The sequence below is a fragment of the Nicotiana tomentosiformis genome, chromosome 12 (assembly GCF_000390325.3).
Source record: "Nicotiana tomentosiformis chromosome 12, ASM39032v3, whole genome shotgun sequence".
NCBI lineage: Eukaryota > Viridiplantae > Streptophyta > Magnoliopsida > Solanales > Solanaceae > Nicotiana > Nicotiana tomentosiformis.
The window spans coordinates 69,613,559-69,634,284 of record NC_090823.1 but is presented as its reverse complement, the minus strand read 5'-3'; positions in this window follow the sequence as shown (position 1 = coordinate 69,634,284).

Below are 20,726 nucleotides of genomic sequence, written 5' to 3'. Positions count from 1 at the left end.
ACTTCTGAGGGGTCTGGGAGTTCAAGGGTCCGAGAGTTTATTGCTTTGAGTCCCCCAGAGTTCACGGGGACAGATCAGAGGGAGGACCCACAGGATTTCATAGATCAGCTTCACAGGATCTTTCGTGTTATGCATGCCACGGAGAAAGAGGCAGTTGAGCTAGCAGCTTTTCGACTCCGAGATATAGCCATCCTTTGGTACGAGGGATGGGAGAGGTCCAGGGGACGTGATGCACCTCCAGCTATTTGGGAGAATTTTTCAGATGCCTTCCTTGACCAGTACTTACCACGGGAGATCCGACAGGCTCGAGTCGATCAGTTTCTAGCCCTCAAGCAGGGTAATATGAGTGTTCGAGAGTATAGTCTCCGTTTTGACTCATTGGCCAGATATGCACCATCCATAGTTGCTACTATGCGGGACAGGATTCACAGGTTTATAGCAGGGTTAGCCCCAGAGTTAACCGAGGCATGTGCCACCACTGCATTGCAGGATAGTATGGATATCTCCCGGATTCAGGCATTCGCCCAGAATATAGAAAGGGGTAGGCGTCGGCAGCAGGGTACAGAGAGGGCTGAGCAAGGGCAACGTAAGAGGATGAGATTTCCCAGGTCTCAGGAGCAATATCAGGGTAGTTATAGGACCCAGTACTTCGGACGGCCACCTAGGCCTCTGCTACCTCAGTTACAGGGTTACAGGTATGACCGTTATACTAAGTCAGGACCAGGTGAGAGCTCACGGGCGTCGGGTTTGCAGCGACAGCGAGGATCTGCGCAGACATGGTCATTTCCTCCACGGTGTGACATCTGTGGTAGAGGACACTTGGGCCAATGCCGAGCAAGTTCTGATGCTTGTTATACATGTGGGCGTCCAGGGCATATGATGCGAGATTGCCCAAATAGATATTCGGGGGGAATGGCACAACCAGCGAGTTCAGCAACAGGATCATCTATGTCAGTGCATCCTTCAGGGCGCGAGTCTCAGTCTTCGGCTGGTAGAGGTCGGGGCAGAGGTAGAGGTTCCAGTTCAAGTGGTAATCAGAACCGTATCTATGCTTTAGCGGGTCGACAGGACCAGGAGTCTTCACCAGACGTTGTGACAGGTATATTAACCATTTGCTCTCATGATGCTTATGCTTTGATAGACCCAGGATCTACTTTATCGTATATTACCCCATTTGTCGCGAGGAATTTTGGTATAGTGCCTGAAATACTAAGTGATCCTTTTGCGGTATCTACACCGGTCGGAGAATCGATTATTGCTAGACGGGTTTACCAAGGTTGTACGGTGACAATTTGTAGTCGTCAGACCTCAGCTGACCTAGTTGAGCTAGAGATGATGGATTTTGATGCTATCATGGGCATGGACTGGTTGGCAGCTTGCTATGCCACAGTTGATTGCCGAGCAAAGGTAGCCAGATTTCATTTTCCGGGTGAGCCAGTCCTTGAATGGGTAGGTAATACACCAACACCCAGAGGTAGGTTTATTTCCTATCTGAAGGCGAGGAAAATGATCGCAAAAGGGTGCATTTATCATATTGTGTGAATTAGAGATGCAGATGCTGAGATACCTACACTTCAGTCTATTCCCGTAGTCAAAGAGTATGCAGATGTGTTTCCAGATGAGCTTCCAGGTATTCCTCCAGAGCGAGAGATTGATTTTAGCATTGATTTGCTTCCAGGAACTCAACCAATATCCGTCCCTCCGTATAGAATGGCACCTGGCGAATTGAAGGAGTTGAAGGAGCAGTTAAAAGATTTGCTGGAGAAAGGTTACATCAGGCCCAGTACCTCACCTTGGGGTGCACCAGTACTATTTGTGCGGAAGAAAGATGGCTCGCTGAGGATGTGTATCGATTATAGGCAGCTGAACAAGGTAACTATTAAGAATAAGTATCCACTTCCAAGGATCGATGACTTGTTTGATCAGTTGCAGGGGGCTAGATGCTTTTCAAAGATAGATTTGAGGTCGGGGTACCACCAAGTCAGAGTTCGGGAAAAAGATATTCCGAAGACAGCCTTCAGGACCCGATATGGCCACTTCGAGTTCCTTGTCATGTCCTTCGGGTTGACTAATGCACCCGCTGTATTTATGGACTTAATGAATAGCCTATTCCGACCATTTTTAGATCTGTTCGTGATAGTATTTATTGATGATATTCTGGTTTATTCCCATTCAGAGGATGAGCATGTGGACCACCTGCGAGCGGTACTCCAAACCCTCCGTGATCGTAAGTTGTATGCTAAGTTTTCTAAATGTGAGTTCTGGTTGAAGTCTGTAGCATTCTTGGGGCATATTGTATCAGATGAAGGGATAAAGGTGGACACTCAGAAGATTGAGGCCATGAAATCTTGGCCTAGACCTACCACTCCGACAGAGGTTCGTAGCTTTCTAGGCTTAGCAGGATACTATCGGAGGTTCGTAGAGGGTTTTTCTTCCCTTTCGGCACCATTGACGAAGTTGACACAGAAAGAAACTAAGTTTCAATGGACAGAGGCTTGTGAGCGGAGTTTCTAAGAGCTTAAGAACAGGTTGACCTCAGCTCCAGTTCTAACACTTCCAGAGGGTCTAGAGGGTTATGCCATGTATTGTGATGCATCGGGTGTCGGGTTAGGATGTGTCCTGATGCAACATGGGAAGGTAATTGTGTATGCTTCAAGGCAGTTGAGGAAGCACGAGAGGAATTATCCGACCCACGACCTCGAGTTAGCTGCGGTTGTCCATGCACTTAAGATATGGCGGCATTATTTATATGGTGTTCATGTTGATGTATTTACTGATAATAAAAGCCTACAATATATCTTCAAGCAGAAAGAGTTGAATTTGCGATAGAGGCGATGGCTTGAGTTATTGAAAGATTACGATGTTAACATTCTCTACCATCCAGGGAAAGCTAATGTTGTAGCAGATGCCTTAAGTCGCCGATCTATGGGTAGCTTAGCACATGTAAAGCCCAAGAAAAGACAATTAGCTAGAGAGATTCATCAATTGTCTTCGTTGGGGGTTCAGTTAGTAGATTCTGAGGATGGTGGAGTTGTACTCCAAAACACTACAAAATCATCCCTCATAGCGGAAGTCAAGGAAAGGCAGTACGAGGACCCAGAGTTGGTCGAGCTGAGAGAGCGAGTTCCGCAGCAGAAGAAGCCACTGTTAGAGCTAAAGGGAGATGGGGTTCTCAGATATAAGGGTCGCTTGTGTGTTCCAGATGTAGCAGGGCTACGAGATAGGATTATGTCAGAGGCACATTATTCATAGTATTCCATCCATCCTGGGTCGACGAAGATGTATCATGACATTAAGGATGTGTACTGGTGGAATGATATGAAGAAGAACATTGCTGAGTTTGTCGCCCAATGTACTAGTTTCCAGCAAGTGAAGATAGAGCACCAGAAGCCTGGAGGGCTAATGCAGACTATAGAGATCCCGACATGGAAATGGGAGGCGATAAACATGGACTTTATATCGGGTTTACCTCGTTCTAATAGTAAGTTCGATTCCATATGGGTGATAGTCGATAGGCTCACGAAATCAGCTCACTTCCTACAGGTCAGATCTACATATACAGCAGAAGATTATGCCAAGTTATATATTAAGGAGATATTGCGGCTACACGGAGTACCAGTTTCTATTATATCTGACCGTGGGGCTCAGTTTACAGCACATTTTTGGAGGTCATTTCAGAGAGGTCTAGGGACTCAGGTGAACCTCAGCACAGCTTTTCATCCACAAACTGATGGACAAGCCGAGCGCACAATTCAGACGCTCGAGGATATGTTACGAGTATGTGTGTTGGATTTTAAAAGAAGGTGGGATGAACATCTACCTCTTGTCGAGTTTGCATATAATAACAGTTACCACTCCAGTATTCAGATGGCTCCGTACGGGGCTTTGTATGGGCGTAAGTGCAGATCTCCTATAGGGTGGTTTGATGTTGGGGAATCTGGGTTATATGGGCCAGACCTGGTTCAGCAGGCCATAGAGAAAGTAAAGCTTATCCGGGAGCGACTGTTGACAGCTCAGAGTCGTCAGAAGTCATATTCTGACGTGCGGTGACGAGACTTAGAGTTCAGGATTAATGACTGGGTATTCTTAAAGGTATCACCTATGAAGGGCGTGATGAGGTTTGGCAAGAAAGGCAAGCTTAGCCCACGGTATATTGGGCCTTATAGGATCATTCGGAGAGTGGGCCAAGTAGCTTATGAGTTAGAGTTGCCCTCAGAATTGGAGTCTGTCCATCCGGTTTTTCACGTATCTATGCTATGGAAGTGCATTGGCGATCCTACCCGAGTGGTGCCCACGGATGATGTACAGATTACAGAGGACTTGTCATACGAGGAAATTCCAGTTGCCATCCTAGACCGACAAATCCGCAATCTACGAAATAAGGAGGTAGCTTCCGTAAAGGTTTTATGGAGGAGCAAGAATGTAGAAGAGATGACGTGGGAATCGGAGGAAGAAATGAAGTCTAAATACCCCCACCTATTTCAAACTGAAGATATGGTTCGAGATGGGACGCTACAACATAGCTCTATGTAGGCTAGCAGGTCATCAGGTAAGCTTTTATTTTTCACTTTCAATATTTATGATTTACGGTCGGTGAGGCAAATTGCTGCTATTTATAAAGATTGGCCATATGTGGCATGCATAGTATGTTTCTGGCTACGTGCAGGTTGGTTTTAACCTAGTGTACGAAGGATACTTTGGCAAAATTTTCCAAAGTCTCTAAGAGTAAACATTCGAGGACGAATGTTCCCAAGGGGGAGTGATGTTACACCCTATATTTTCGTACGTAAAAATGCGTCGTAAGCAAACTAATGTAGGACCAAAAATGAGATAATATTTAAAAGTATATAAAGTAAGTTAATCATGTTACCTCTGAGGTTACAAATATTGAAGATCATGAACAACAAGTACAAAGAGGGTTGGACAGTTCAGAAGCTAAAGCAATTGAAGAAAATAATGTTTCGTCGAAAGTCGACAAGTTGGGAATGTTATAACATATACCTTTGGGGTGAGACTAGGGTGCTTAACATGATAAGGAGATTATGTTATGATTTATATTAGTCGTATGACATCCGTGTGTTATGTTTTGAAGTCAAGAGAGTTGTGGAACAAAAGTCGATGAAAGTCATCACAAGTTACATTCATAAGTTTTACTGAAACTTTGGGTCAAATGTAACTGCGATTTTATCCCAATATACTTAGAGTTATGGGGTGTTCCACCCATCAAATTAAATATCTATGAGTTTATTTTCCAACGCATTAAACCGTTTGTCAATACAACATTGGAGTAGAAAGATATGGGCATTTGTGCGATACTGCGCAAGCTGCTAGGTGACAAGTAGGTGTGTCACCTACTTGCTTAAATGAAAGCCCAAAAATGGGCCATTTAGGGTCGTCCAAAGAGGCCTTTTAAGGGCCTATTTTCTTCATATATTAGACTTAAAATAGAGCATAATAACCAGACATAAGCTCTGCAAAGAATCCTCCCAAAAATTTTCCACAAACCCTAATTGATTTTCTCTCCCTTTCAAGTTCCAATTGGAGGTAAAACCTAGAGTTTGAAGAACCAAGATAAGAGCTGAGTTATCCAACAAATAAGGTGAGTTTACTTCTCTCTTTCATCCAATTTTTCTTCTGTAAATTCATGGTAAGTCGTTCTATACTTGTAAGAACTCACGGGACGGTGATCGGAAGCCGTGAGTTCGAGTTATTCACTTGTAGCGGACTGTTTTGTGGACTGTTTTGTGTTGCTGTTGGGCTGCGTGTTTTACTAATATTTTGTGGAGTTTTGGAGGAGGAAGGGGGTTTATAAACACCATATAAATGTAGGGTGGTTGGCTGGTCGTTCGTCATAACATTTTCGGGTCGTTTGACACTACTACGGTGGTCATTTTGTGTACGAAGAGATTGGGGTGTGTTGGGCTGTTTTGTAGTATTTGATGGTGTATATAGGGCTGGAAAATGATGTATATATGTTCTTATTGTTCTGTTCTTGTATTGTTGGTGTTATCTTGAATTTGGAGGAAGTAAGGATTATAGGGGAGATGCTGCCCGTTTTAATACAAAATAAGTTTGTCGTTCGTTGTGCGATAGTTGTACCTTTCGTAACTTAACGATAGTATTATTATCGTTCTTGTAGATTAAGGTGCAAAGAGGTGAGTTCAACTTGGTGATTGGAAAGATTGTGATAAGGTATGTTAAGGCTAAGCCTTCCTTCATTTTGGCATGATCTCGTAGCTACATGTGTTAGTAATGAGACAAAAAGAGAAGTTCATATTCATGAATTTATTCACACTATTCTAGTCTCATAAGTTACAATATTATTCCTTATCGAGACTCTATATTCAATTTTAGTATTGTCTTCTTCCAGTCAAGAGAGCAGCAAGCCTATATATACAGTATTACAGTATTTTCATTACCATCGAGCTATAATCGATGGGCAGGCCCCTATTGGGCAACCTCTGATCAGATGGAAAGTTATATACCGAGCCTACTGTGGCCGAGCGCCTATGAGCGAGCCCAGCATGGTCGAGATACATAGCCTAGTATGGCCGAGCGCCTATGAGCGAGCCTACTATGGCACAGCAGTTATATATACCGAGCCTTATAAGGCCGTACAATTATTTTACTTACTACATTGAAGGAGTTGAGTCAGTATCAGCAGGTAAGTATATCTCCAGATCATCTTTGACTCCCAGTTACTTCCAGTTATTATATTATCAGTTCAGTTTCGATTTTCAGTTATGTTATTGCCTTACATACTCGGTACATTATTTCGTACTGACGTCCCTTTTCCGGGGACGCTGCATTTCATGCATGCAGGTTCAGATAGACAGACGAGTAGATCTCCTCAGTAGGTGTTTCCCGAGTTCAGCCTGATCGGTAAGCTCCACGCCTTTCGGAGTTGCCAGGTCTAGAGTGTTGTGTACATCTTATGTATATCTGTATATATGTTATGGGTAGGTCAGGGCCCTGTTCCGGTCATAGTACATCTATCAGTAGAGGCTTGTAGACATATCCTATTGGTTAGTACAATATGTTGGGTTTGTAGGCCTGGTATGTATAATTTGGTGGTTTGTCAGCTGTAGTAGCTATGACGGCCTTTTCAGCCTAGCTTTATATTGATGTTTAGTTAGCGCTAGTTTCCATTCAGTTTTACATTTTGCTTCGCAAATTGTCTTGCAAGGTGGCCCCATGGCCAAAGTATGACATTATGTGTTCAGAGTCCCTTAGTCGCAATTTGGTACGCCAGGTTAGGTGAGGCACCGGGTGCTTGTCTCGCTCCTAGGTTCGGGGCGTGACAATGCGCTTCTAAGATTCATAGTTTACAAAGCTAGTATGAAATAAATACATCATCTGTCCGAAATGTACATAAACAGATTTTTCATAAGTCTAAATCTACCATGAACAAGAGGCAGCTATAATCGGAGTGCATGTACGTGTTCAATGCTAGCTCCCTCCATACACAGCAACATCAGCGTCCAAAATCTACACACAGGGTGCAGAAGTGTAGTATGAGTACAACTTACCCCATGTACTCAATAAGTAACAAACCTAACCTTAGGTTTAGAAGTAGTGACGAGCTGGGACAAAGGTCGGAGTCCAACACGAATAGCCAACAACAGTTCATAACAATGTAATAAAGTGGTAAAAGAAATAACTCAGAGATATGATGCTCAGCGCGTTAACAGTTATGGAAAATAGTCATGCTTTTCAAGTATAACAATAAAACCTAAATCTTTCACCAAAATCACCAAAATATGAGCGAGTCAGAAAAACTGTGATTTTTCCCAAAACCTTTCAACAATAAATAAGATGTTTCGTTATCAGATAGCATGAGGAAAGTACTTCTCTATACCTACATGTCGATATGCAAGTGAAATCATGAATTTCACCAAAACCGGGTAGCATGAGGAAATGCATCTCTATGTATGTATCTCAAGTACGCATGTCAAATGCAATGCATCTCAGTGATGAACTCATGTACTCACTCTCACAGTACTTAATCTCACTGTCTTGTATTCTCACTCATCATGCTCAATACTCAGCGCACTCAGTCACTCAGTACTGTACAGGGCAGATCCAGCCCAAACATAAATAAATACTCATACTCAGTCACTCAGTACTGTACAGGGCAGATCCAGCCCAAAATTCCATAGCAACTGCGCCCACTATGGATGTGCAGACACCGGAGGGGCCAATCCTGCCCAATAATAAGCCAAATCCTGGCATGAATCAATAAATCTTACTGCGGCGTGAAGCCCGATCCCATAAATATCACTCACAATAGGACCTCGGCCTCACTCAGTCATCAATCTCTCTAGTCTCTCGGGCTCACAAGAATCACGATAATCAACCCAAACAGTGATGATATGATGTTTGGATATATGACAACAGAGATTGAGATATGATATGCAAATAGTAGCTGTGACCGAGTATAAATTTTAGACTAAGAAATTAATTCAACATGCAACACGACCTCTGTAGGTCCCAACAGTACCAGCATGTGGCCTAAGCATGATTAACATGGATCACTGCACAATTACTCTAAGTACAGATTTCACGGTTACAAATAAGATTAGGTAATTATACAGTACAAGAGAAATAAATTAGTCATAATTCACACGGTGCATACCTACACTCTCGTCACCTAGCATGTGCGTCACCTCAACACCAAACACATAACTCGTAATTCGGGATTTCATACACTTAGCACAAAGTTTAGAAGTGTTACTTACCTCAAACAAGCCAAATCCAATACCGAGCAAGCCAAATGATACTCCACAAATTCCATCCCGTACGTACCGACCTCCGAACAGCTCGAAATTAGCCAAAAGCAACTCAAATGCATCAATTAATGCCTAAGGAAACAATTCCAAATGATAAGGCCGAATCTTTAATCAAAAGCTCAAAATTGACCAAAATGACACCCCTGGGCCCATACCTCGAAACCCGAAAAACTCACAAAATCCGACAACCCGTTTGATTATGAGTTCAACCATACAAGTTTCATTCAAATCCGACTCTGAATCGATGTTCAAAACTCAAAAATTCACTCTATGAAACTTTAGACAAAACCCCCCAATTTCTCTCTTGAAATCCTCAATCAAATGCCAAAAACGAAGATAGATTCATGAAATAAAATCAAAACTGAGTAGAGAACACTTACCCCAATCCATATGGTAAAAATTGCCTCAAAAAGTCGCTTCAATCCGAGCTCCATAGCTCCAAATATGATAAAATGGCCGAAACTTCCGAAATATAGTACTTTATAATCACTGGGCAAATCAAGGAATCGCAATATCGGAAATACCCTCGCGACCACGAAGAGGGAAAAGCACTACCCTAGAAAATACCCTATGTGATCGCGTATAAATCCATGTGAACGCGGTACACAAATGTAACGATCCGACTTGTCATTTTAAGAATTTATGCCCCGTTCAATGAGTTAAGGTCTCAAGCAGTCTCGAAATATGTATTATGACCCGCGTGTGTGGTCGAGTTTGATTTACGGATGATTCAGAGTTATTTGGGACACTTAATCCCTAAGACGGAAGTTTAAGTCTTAGGATTTTGACCGTAGTCGGAACTATATGAATATGACTCTGGAATAGAGTTTTATCGGTTCTGTTAGCTCCGTTGGGTGATTTTGGACTTAGGAGCATGTCCGGACTGTTAATCTGAGGTTTGTAGCCAATTTAGGCTTGAAATGGCGAAAGATGAATTTTTGAAGAATTGGACCGGAAGTGGACATTTTGATATCATGCTCAGAATCTGATTACGGAAGTTGGAGTAGGTCCATAATGTCAATTGTGTGCAAAATTTGAAGTCATTCTGGATTAATTTGATGTGTTTCGGCAAAAATTATAGAATTTGAAAGTTCAAAGTTCATAGATTTTGATTTGAGGTGCGATTCGTCGTTTTGATGTTCTTTGAGGTGATTTGAGAATTCGACTAAGTTCATATGATGTTTTAGAACTTGTTGGTGTATTTGGTTGAGGTCCCGGGGGCCTCGGGTGTGTTTCGGGGTATTTTCGGATCATTTCAGGCTGTTTCGGAACTGCTGTATCTGGTATCTAACTTCCTTCTTCGTGAACGTGAAGAGAGTCATGCGAACGCGAAGAGGAGTTTTGAGGCTGCTGGGATTTGGCCTTCATGAACGCGAAGAAGGGCTCATGAACGCGAAGGTATGCCTGAAGAACCTACGCGAACGTGAGGGGCCAGTCGCGAATGCGTAGAAGGAAGGAGGGGACTGGACCTGGAGTCATCAGCCTTCGCGAACGCGAAGCTTCAATCGCGAACGCAAAGCAGTAGGACTTGAGTGCATCGTGAACGCGAGAGCTTGAACGCTAACGCGATAATATGCATGGCATGCCTTCATGAACGCGACGCTGGTAACATGAACGCAAAGAAGAATTTGAGGCAGCGAGTTTTTGGCCTTCGCGAATGCGAGACAGAGGTCGTGAACGCGAGATAGAGGTTGCGAACGCGAAGAAGGCCTATCTGGGCAGAATTAAAAGTCCCAAAAACGGGGGTTTGAGTTCATAACTCAAAATCTAATTGGGAGCTTGGTAGAAGGTGATTTTTGGAGAGATTCTTGCGTGGGTATTTGGGGTAAGTGATTCTTTTCCAGTTTTGATTAATTTCCATGAATATGTCTTTGAATCCATCATTTAATTTGGATTAAATGGAGGAAAATAAAGATTTTTGTAAAATCTTCCAAAAACGAAAATTTAAGATTTGGAAGTCGAGTTGTTATTGGAATTCGATAAAATTGGTATGGTTGAACTCGTACCGGAATGGGTGTTCGGATTTCATAAATATTATGTCGGATTCCAAGGGGTGAGCCCCACTTTGACTTTTGTTGACTTTTTGGAATAAATTTTTAAGTCGATGTATTATTATCCGGAATTGTTTCCGATGCATTTTAATGAAGTTATACAATTAATTTGGATAGATTTAAGTTGTCCGGAGGTCAATTCAAGCAAGAAGGCTATTTTGGAATATCGGCCTAACTTCAAAAAGGTAAGTGTCTTGCTTAACCTCGAGTGGGGGAATTACCCCTTAGGCATTGAGTCTTATGTGTGAAATGTGAAAAGCCGTGTACGCGAGGTGACGAGTACGTACTCGGGCTTATATGTGCAAAATTTATTGAATTAAAAGTCTTAGACATTATTGTGCAGTAAATTGGAAAATTGTGGAAAATTATTAAATCATCTATTTGCTATGCCTAAATCTTTATTGTTGAATTTGTTTTTATATGATAATTTGATGTGATTGTTAATTGAAATATTTATGAAATTTCGTGAATATTGTTAGTTTAATATTTCTTGAAAATTAATTCCAATATGAATTTTCTTATGCAAATAATTAATTTAAGTGAGCTTAAGAATAAGTATTAATATAATTATCTAAATTTTTATTAATGAAGGTTTTGCTTTATGATGAGTAATTTCATCTCTATTGATTATTATTGGGTGTTATATACATTGTGTGGAACCTTGGGCTATTTGTTGTGAAATTAATTATTTTTGTTACATCTTTGGAATTTGGTTGTGGCCATTGGGCAAATTGTTATATGAATTGATTTTATTATATTGTCGTGTTAATTTCCCGTGTAAATTGTTATGTTGTGTGAGTTATTATTTTGGGCAGATAAGGGTGGTATTTCACCGTTGATATTATGTGGGTATAAGGGTGGCATTTCATTGTTGTGTTTGTTGGAATATTGTCCGGCGAAGCGATAAGGTTGGCTATAGGAGCGATAAGGGTGGCTATAGGAGCGATAAGGGTGGCAATAGGAGCGATAAGGGTGGCTATTGATATTGTCTGGGCGGAGCGATAAGGGTGGCTATAGGAGTGATAAGGGTGGCAATAGGAGCGATAAGGATGGCTATTGTCAGGGATGATATGTGATGATGTGGGTTTGTGGGGTTGATAATTTTCATGTGATGTGGTGATTTTCTTGTGTTTATTTTTATACCTTGTGCAATTTATCTTGTTGTTGGTAAAATGATAACAATCTGATTTATGTTGAAATTGAGAGCATGTGGCTATTGCTAGGCGGATTACAAAATGAAATGTGGGCACGAGGTGCCGTGAGTAAATAATGAGGATTTTGGCATGTGAATTGTCCGTGCAGTTGTGATATGAAATGTGGGCACGAGGTGCTGTGATGAAACGATAATGATAATTGGCACGTGAATTGTCCATGCAGTTGTGATATGAAATGAGTGCACGAGGTGCCGGGGAAATATGGTGATTTAATTATGGGCACGAGGTGCCGTGGAAATATGAAAATGGGCTGAGACCCGTGTTTACGAAAAATATGAAAATGGCTGAGACCCGTATTTTTATGATTATGAAATGAGGTGTCACATGGTGACTTTTTAATTGAAAGAAATATATTCAAAATATTTATTTGGAAGGATTTTTACTTAGAAAGTATTATATGAAAGAATTGTATTTGAAAGATATTTATTTGAGGAATATATATTTGAAAAGATTTATTGAAACAATTATATTTGAAAAATAATTATTTGAGAAAATTATATTTGAAAGAGAGTTATCTGGAAGAATTATATGTGAAAGACATTTATTTGAAGGACTTGATTTAATTGGGTGTAATTGTGTTTATTAATTATTGAGTGATAGTAATGGTATTCTTGTTGTCTGTTGTGCATATCACTGGTTGTTTTATCCCGCCCTTATTATTATTTATTTCCTATTATTTTGTATATTATATTGCGCAGGTTATTAGACTAGTGAGTGTCTTGACTGTACCTCGTCTCTACTCCATTGAGGTTAGTCTTGATACTTACTGGGTACCGACCGCGGTGTACTCATACTACCCTTCTACACATTTTTGTGCAGAGCCAGGTATTGGAGATATCGGACTTGAGTAGAGTTAAAGGTAGAGCTGCTTAGTCATCGCAGACCCTTGAAATCTTTTTTATTTCCTTGTACTGTTAATTTATAATCAAACTATATTATATATTCGGTCCTCGTGATCATTCCATATATTCAGTTAGAGTTCGTGACTCAGTACTACCAGTCTTGGGTGGTAGATGTATTCATACTTGTTTGTCAGTTTTGATTACCTATTTAATTCAAAAAAAAAATGGCTTCAAAATGTAATTGAAATCGGCTTACCTAGGATCCACAAACTTTCAGTGGCACAGCTACAGAGGATGTCCAAGGATTTCTGGAAAATTGTCACTGTATTCTCCGCACCATGGGTATAGTGGAAGTGAGCGGAGTTGCCTTTACTACATTTCAACTGTCAGGCGCATCGTATCGGTGGTGGCAAATCTATGAAGAAGGTAGACCAGCCGATGCAACACCATCAACTTGGACTCAATTTTCGGAAATGTTCTTGAAAGAGTTAGTTCCCCAGACTCTCCGAGATGCGTTATCACGCCCCAAAAACCGAGGAGCGTGACCAACGCTCAACCGAGTGAACCTGACTGAGCAAGCCTATTAGATTCCTTCTACCCAAACTCATTCATGAATAAAGAAAATATATGTTTTTCTTAATTAAACAATAAAGTGGTCATGTTTGCAATTATCAATTTCTTACCAATAGTTTCATCATTTTTAAAGTCTCAAATGGACAAGTAACACATCCACAACATAACATAGTTTGTCTTTCCCAACACCAATACACAAACCACACTATGTCTACAGAGCCTCTATGGATAAAGAAGAGTACAATGATAATGCCGGCAATAAGGCCCCAGCTATACCTTAACCATAATACATAAAGATCAAAAGATACATGACCCCGGGATGAAGTGGGGCTCACCAAGTCAGCTGGGAAGAAGGTGTACTGCTATCACTGATCAATGTCTCCTACTATGGAACCACCTGCATCCATTTAAAGATGCAACGCCCCCAGCAAAAGGGACGTTAGTACCGTCGAATAGTACTAGTACAAAAACTAAACACCAATTTAACAATTTAGAAATACAAGATAATTATGATGAACCAGTGCGGCAATAGAAGAATATAGATAACTGTCTCAACCATAGCAAGCTTATTAAAAGCTATCAACAACATTTATAGGATTTAAGATGAGATCCTATGTAACCATCTTAACACAAAGCGGCCCCGCTGCCTTACCCGATGTATGCAGGTGGAGGTGTACGTATAATACCACAACTCTAATCAAGCGGCCCTGCCACCTCACCCTAATGTATGCGGGTGGATATATAACCACAGTACTAAGAACTTACACAAAGCAGCTATGCCGCCTCACCCCAATGTATACGGGTGGTGGTGCCACAACAATACCAAAACTATACACAAAGCAGTCGTACTGCCTTACCCAAATGTAAGCGGGTGGAGGTGCAGTCCCACAATATCATAATCCCTACACAAAGTGGTCATGCCGCCTCATCCCAATATATATGTGGGTGGAGGTGTATCACAATCACAATCTCTATACCATAATCCCCACACAAAGCGGTCATGCCGCCTCACCCCAATGTATGCGGGTGGAGGTGTATCACAATCACAATAACTACACAACTTGGCATAATACCTTTCACATAAATCACGACTAGAAATTATAACATGTGGATACGTAATCCATAGTTTGGGACAGATCCTCAATTTATAATGCAATATAATAAGAGCATTTTAAATATAAATTGAACATATATCTTCATCACAAAACTTATCGGAACTCACAAGGATAATGAAAATTCCAACTCTTAAAGAAGAGTTTAACCAACATACCTCAATTGAGCTTCCTTAAACTCTAAAGCGTTCCGAAATTCTTAGCAACTTCAATCTATTTTAGAAATATAACAAATTGAACCACAATTAGGAAGATGATTATGGTTCTAGCTCATTTGAGCATTTTATCAAACACTAGGTGTGCATTAAGGTTCAATGTCCTTTTATGGAGGATTCCATCATCCCACAACCCAGCCTTTACCATTTTTTGCTCAACAATCTTTCTACACCCTTTAATAACACATGCATGTAAAATAACCAACCCTCTTGCCCAGAAATTATCTTGCTTATTATCCATTTCCACATAAAATTTGAAATTGAGGGTTAGGGTGTAGAATCTTACCTCTAGGATGAAGACCTAGTGAGTTTCCCTTCTCAATCTTCCAAAACTTGGGCAAGAATTGAAGAACAATTATTGGATAACACCTTCTCACTCTAAAATGTCAGATTATCTCTCAAAAATAGCCCAAAACGTATATTTAACAAAGTAGGGTCGGGTTTTAAAAACCCAAAAATAAAACTCCGGAATAGGTTCTGCGGTCGCATATGCGATCGCATAATGGTTATGCGGACTGTATATCGGTCGCATAATTGGTTACAAAATAGCAAAAAGCACTGCCTGTGTATGTGGTCACTATGCGGCTGCATAGTCGACCGCATAACTAATTCCAGAATAGCCCTCTCCTTCTCACTTCTGCGGCCATTATGCGGCCCACAGAGTGATTATGCGGTCGCATAATGGACCGCATAAACACACTTTTCCGGCAAAAAATTTCCTTTTCTATAATCCTCAAACATGTAAGCCTAGTTCGGCACCATGAAACATTATTTTCTTTGCAAAATTTACCCGGCCTTACACTTAAGTACTTTGAAATTTTTTGGGGTGTTACATTCTCCCCTGCTTAGGATCATTCGTCCTCGAATGAGGGTCAAATTCTATTATTAGCATCTTATGCAACTCAGTCTTTCATACCACGCACCAACAACCCCAAATTTGACTAACTCCCTAAATTTCCAAAACTTTCGCTAGAGTTTCCTTTGTAATTAGGCCTATCCACCTGTCAGAGAGCCCCAGAAACACATCTGAACACCAATTGTTGCCACATAAGCAATATATTTTCAAAGAGGAACACCCTTAACGCCAATTGTTCAAACGATACAAAATTCATAAAAAGTAAGTCTTATAATTTTCCTAGATCACAACTTTATAAATACATGGTCATTCAAACAAATAAGGATACTTTTTCTTCATTTCTTCCTCAGCCTCCCAAGTAGCCTCTTCAACCTGTTGGTTTTGCCATAGCACTTTTATGGATGTAATTTCTTTATTTCTCAACTTTTGGACTTGCCTATCAAGAATGGCAGCTGGAATTTCTTCATAAGTCAATTTATCATTTACCTCAATAGTCTCAGCCAGAACAATGAGTGTCGGATCTCCAACTACTTTCTTTAACATAGACACATGAAACACCAGGTGTACTAATGACATCTCAGGTGGTAGCTCAAGCTTGTATGCTACCTCACCGATCCTCTAAATGATTTTGTACGGTCCGACATACCTCGGAGTCAATTTTCCTTTCTTACCAAATCGCATTACCCCTTTCGTTGGGGAAACTTTTAAGAATACCCAATCATCTTCTTTGAACTCAAAATCCCTACGACGAACATCCGAATAGTATTTCTGATGACTATGAGCAGTCTTCAACCGCTCTTTAATGATATTAACTTTTTCCATAGCCTGATGCACAAGGTCTGGCCCTATCAAATCTGCTTCCCCAATTTCGAACCACCCAATAGGAGATCTACATCTCCTACCATATAAAGCCTCGAACGGTGCCATCTTAATGCTAGCATGATAGCTATTGTTGTACGCAAATTCTATAAGTGGTAAATAATCATCCCAGCTACCTTTGAAGTCTAGCACAAAAGCACACAACATATCCTCAAGCTTTTGAATAGTCCGCTCTGCATGCCCGTCAGTCTGCGGGTGAAAGGCTGTACTGAGATTCACCTGAATACCCAGACCTTGCTAAAATTTCTTCCAAAAATTAGCAGTGAATTGTGCTCCCCGATTAGAAATGATGGAAACTGGGGTGCCATGCAACCTGACTATTTCTTTGATATACAACTGAGCATACTACTCCGCTGTGTTGGTAGACTTAACCGGCAAAAAGTGTGCTGACTTCGTGAGTCGATCCACAATCACCCAAATTGATTCATACTTGCGTGGAGTGCACGGTAATCCTACCACAAAGTCCATATTAATCATTTCCCATTTCCACATTGGAATTTCTATTTTCTGTGCCAACCCACCGGGCCTTTGGTGTTTGGCCTTAACTTGCTTACAATTCGGACATCTTGCCACAAAGTCTGCCACATTCCTCTTCATATCATTCCACCAATAGACTTCCTTAAGATCATGATACATTTTTGTTGAACCTTGGTGCACGGAATACCTAGTAGTGTGAGCTTTAGTCAAAATTCTTTCACGGAGACCATCCACATTTGGAACACATAGTCGCCCCTGGTACCTTAGTGTACCATCATCCATGCCAAGAGAAAAGGCTATGGTCTTATGGCTATGAATCCCCTCTTCCAATTGCACCAACAATGGATCGTTGTATTGTTTTTGTTTGACTTCCACTACAAGTGATGATTCAGCCCTATTTTGCACAATTACCCCTCCTTCACTAGAGTCCGCAAGACGAACTCCCAAACTAGCCAATCGGTGAACTTCTTTGGCCAGTGGCCTTTTATATGCCTCTAAGTGTGTTAAGCCACCCATAGATTTTTGGCTAAGAGCATCCGCCACAACATTAGCCTTCCCCAGATGGTATAAAATATCAATGTCATAATCCTTGAGTAATTCAAGCCATCTTCTCTACCTCAGATTCAATTCCTTCTATTTGAAAATACATTGAAGACTCTTATGGTCCGTGAATATATCCACATGGACCCCATATAAATAATGATGCCAAATTTTCAATGCAAATACCACTGCCGCAAGTTCTAAATCATTTGTTGGATAGTTCTTTTCATGATTCTTTAGTTGCCTAGAAGCATAAGCTATCACCTTCTCATGTTGCATTAATACACACCCAAGCATGATTCTTGAAGTATCACAATATACCACAAATCCATCTATATCCTCTGGTAGAGTCAACACTGGCGCCGTAGTCAATCTTGCTTTCAATTCCTGAAAACTCCTTTCACAAGCATCTGACCATTGGAACTTAATTGCCTTCTGTGTCAATTTAGTCAATGGAGAGGCAAGAGTAGAAAACCCCTCCACAAACGTTCTGTAATACCCAGCTAAGCCTATGAAACTGCGAATCTCTGTTGGAGTTGTAGGCCTCGGCCAATTCTTCACAGCTAAAATTTTCTGAGGATCAACCTTAATTCCCTCACTAGAAACTACATGACACAAGAATATGACTGATTCAAGCCAAAATTCACACTTTGAAAACTTTGCATATAACTGGTGCTGATGCAGGGTTTGCAGAACTATCCTGAGATGATCGACATGGTCCTCCTGACTTTGTGAATATACAAGAATATCGTCAATGAACACTATCACAAAGGAGTCAAGGAATGGCTTAAAACCTCGATTCATAAGATTCATGAAAGCTACTGGGGCATTTGTTAGCCCAAACGACATCACCAGAAATTCAAAATGCCCATATCGGGTCCTAAAAGCTGTTTTCGGAATATCTCGCTCCCTAATCTTCAATTGGTGATACCCAGATCTTAAATCAATTTTGGAGAAGTACCTGGCACCTTGCAATTGATCAAACAAGTCATATATCCTTGACAGTGGGTACTTATTCTTGATTGTGACCTTATTAAGCTGCCGATAGTCAATACACATTCTCAGCGACCCATCTTTCTTTCTTACAAAAAGGACTTGTGCGCCCCAAGGCGACACACTTGGCCGGATAAAACCCTTTTCTAACAAATCTCTCAATTGCTCCTTTAGCTCTTTCAATTCTGTCGGTGCCATTCTATAGGGTGGAATAGATATAGGATGCGTGCCTGGCATCACATCAATCCCAAAATCAATCTCCCTGTCTGGTGGGATCCCAGGGAATTCATCCGAAAATACTCCCGAAAATTCATTCACAACAGGCACAGACTCAGGTGTAGGTGCCTCAGCATCGGTGTCCGTAACCTGGATCAACCTACCCTTCGGCACTACATCATCACCCTTCCACTCAATAACTGGCTCATTTGGAAATTCGAACCTAACAGTTTTAGTTCGTCAATACAATTTGGCAAAACAAGAGTAAAGCCAATCCATCCCCATTATCACATCAAAATCTACCATTCTCAATTCAATAAGATCGGCCACGGTGCCCCGACCATGCAACATGACAACACAATCCCTATAAACCAGCGCGACCAAAATAGATTCACTAACCGGAGTAGATGCAGAGAACGGCTCATGAAGCTATTCTAGTTCTATCCCAAATTCCATAACAACATAAGGAGTGACATATGACAAAGTGGAACCGGGATCAATAAGAGCATATACATCATGAGATTGGACAGTCAATATATATGTGACAACATCTAGAGAAGCCTCTGATTCCCGACGTCTCCGCATAATATAAAATTTGCTGGGTCCTCCCGAATTCTGTGCGCCACCCCTAGCTGCACCACACCCCGCGGACGCTGGGGTACCTCGAGCTGGAGGTGTTGTGGATGTAGTAGCTGCAGAATTAGCTGGCTGTGCCGCACCTCTGCCCATATTTTGGCAGGATGAGCGGCAATCTCTCTGAATGTGACCCCTCACTCCACACCCATAGTATACTGGTATGTCCATGAAGCAGGACCCAAAGTGCATCCTCCCACACTTAGGGCATGGAAGCCTCCGCTGCTGAAACCTTCTGCCGGGCCGACCTTGTTGGTGGGGTCCCATGTTGCCCTAACTGGGTCCAGATGACTGTGCACCCATCGAAGACTAGGCAAATGATTGGGATGGTCCTGATGACACTCCCCTGAATGCCGACCTACCACCACCACCACCGGAAGAACCACCAAAGTTGCCCGCGGATCGGGCCTTGCTGCTACTCTGACGCTCCATTCTATTCTTTAATTTGCGGGTCTCTGTGGCTTGAGAAAATGCCACCATCTTACCATAGTTCATATCGGAATTCAAGGCAGCTGTAGAGGCCTCATTGATAACCAAGGGGCTAAGGCCCTATACAAACCGGCGCACTCTAGCCTCCATAGTGGAAAACATGTGAATAGCATACTTGGACAGGTGCGCAAACTCCATATGGTACTCCTACACATTCATACTACCCTGCTTCAGGCTTTCAAACTTAGTGGCACGAGCTGCCTTAGTTTCGACAGGCAAGAAATGATCCATAAAGGCATCTGTGAACTCACCCCACCTTGCCGGAGGGCTTCCCTCCTCACGGGATTCCTCCCACAGCTCAAATCAAGAGTAGGACACCCCTTTCAGGCGGTAGGAGGCCAATTCTACTCCCTCCGTCTCTATCGCATGCATAACCTGAAGACTTTTGTGCATCTCATCAATGAAGTCCTGGAGGTCTTCCTCGGGATCAGCACCCGTAAACACTGAAGGATCTAACTGAAGAAACTTGTTCACCCTAGAACTGGCAGATTCCCCTGGATGACTAGAAGAAGTAGGCCCAACACTCGATCTCTGGGCCTGAGAAGCCACTAATTGTGTCAACATTTGTATGGCTCCCCTAATATCAATATCAGACACACCAGAATCGGAAGCTGGAGCTAGAAGTGGAACTGGATTATCTATTGGAGGAACTGTTGCACCTTCTGTAGGTGTAGGGACAGGTGCAGTCTGATCAGTTGTAGCAGAGCCAGGCAGTGTAGTAACTGGAAGAATATTCTCACTCCTTTGGTGCTAACCCGCATCATCAATTTTAGGGTCAACTATCACTCCTGGGGTGACATTGGCTCTTTGGCTAGTTCTTGCCTTCTTTTTAGGTGCCATGTAATGA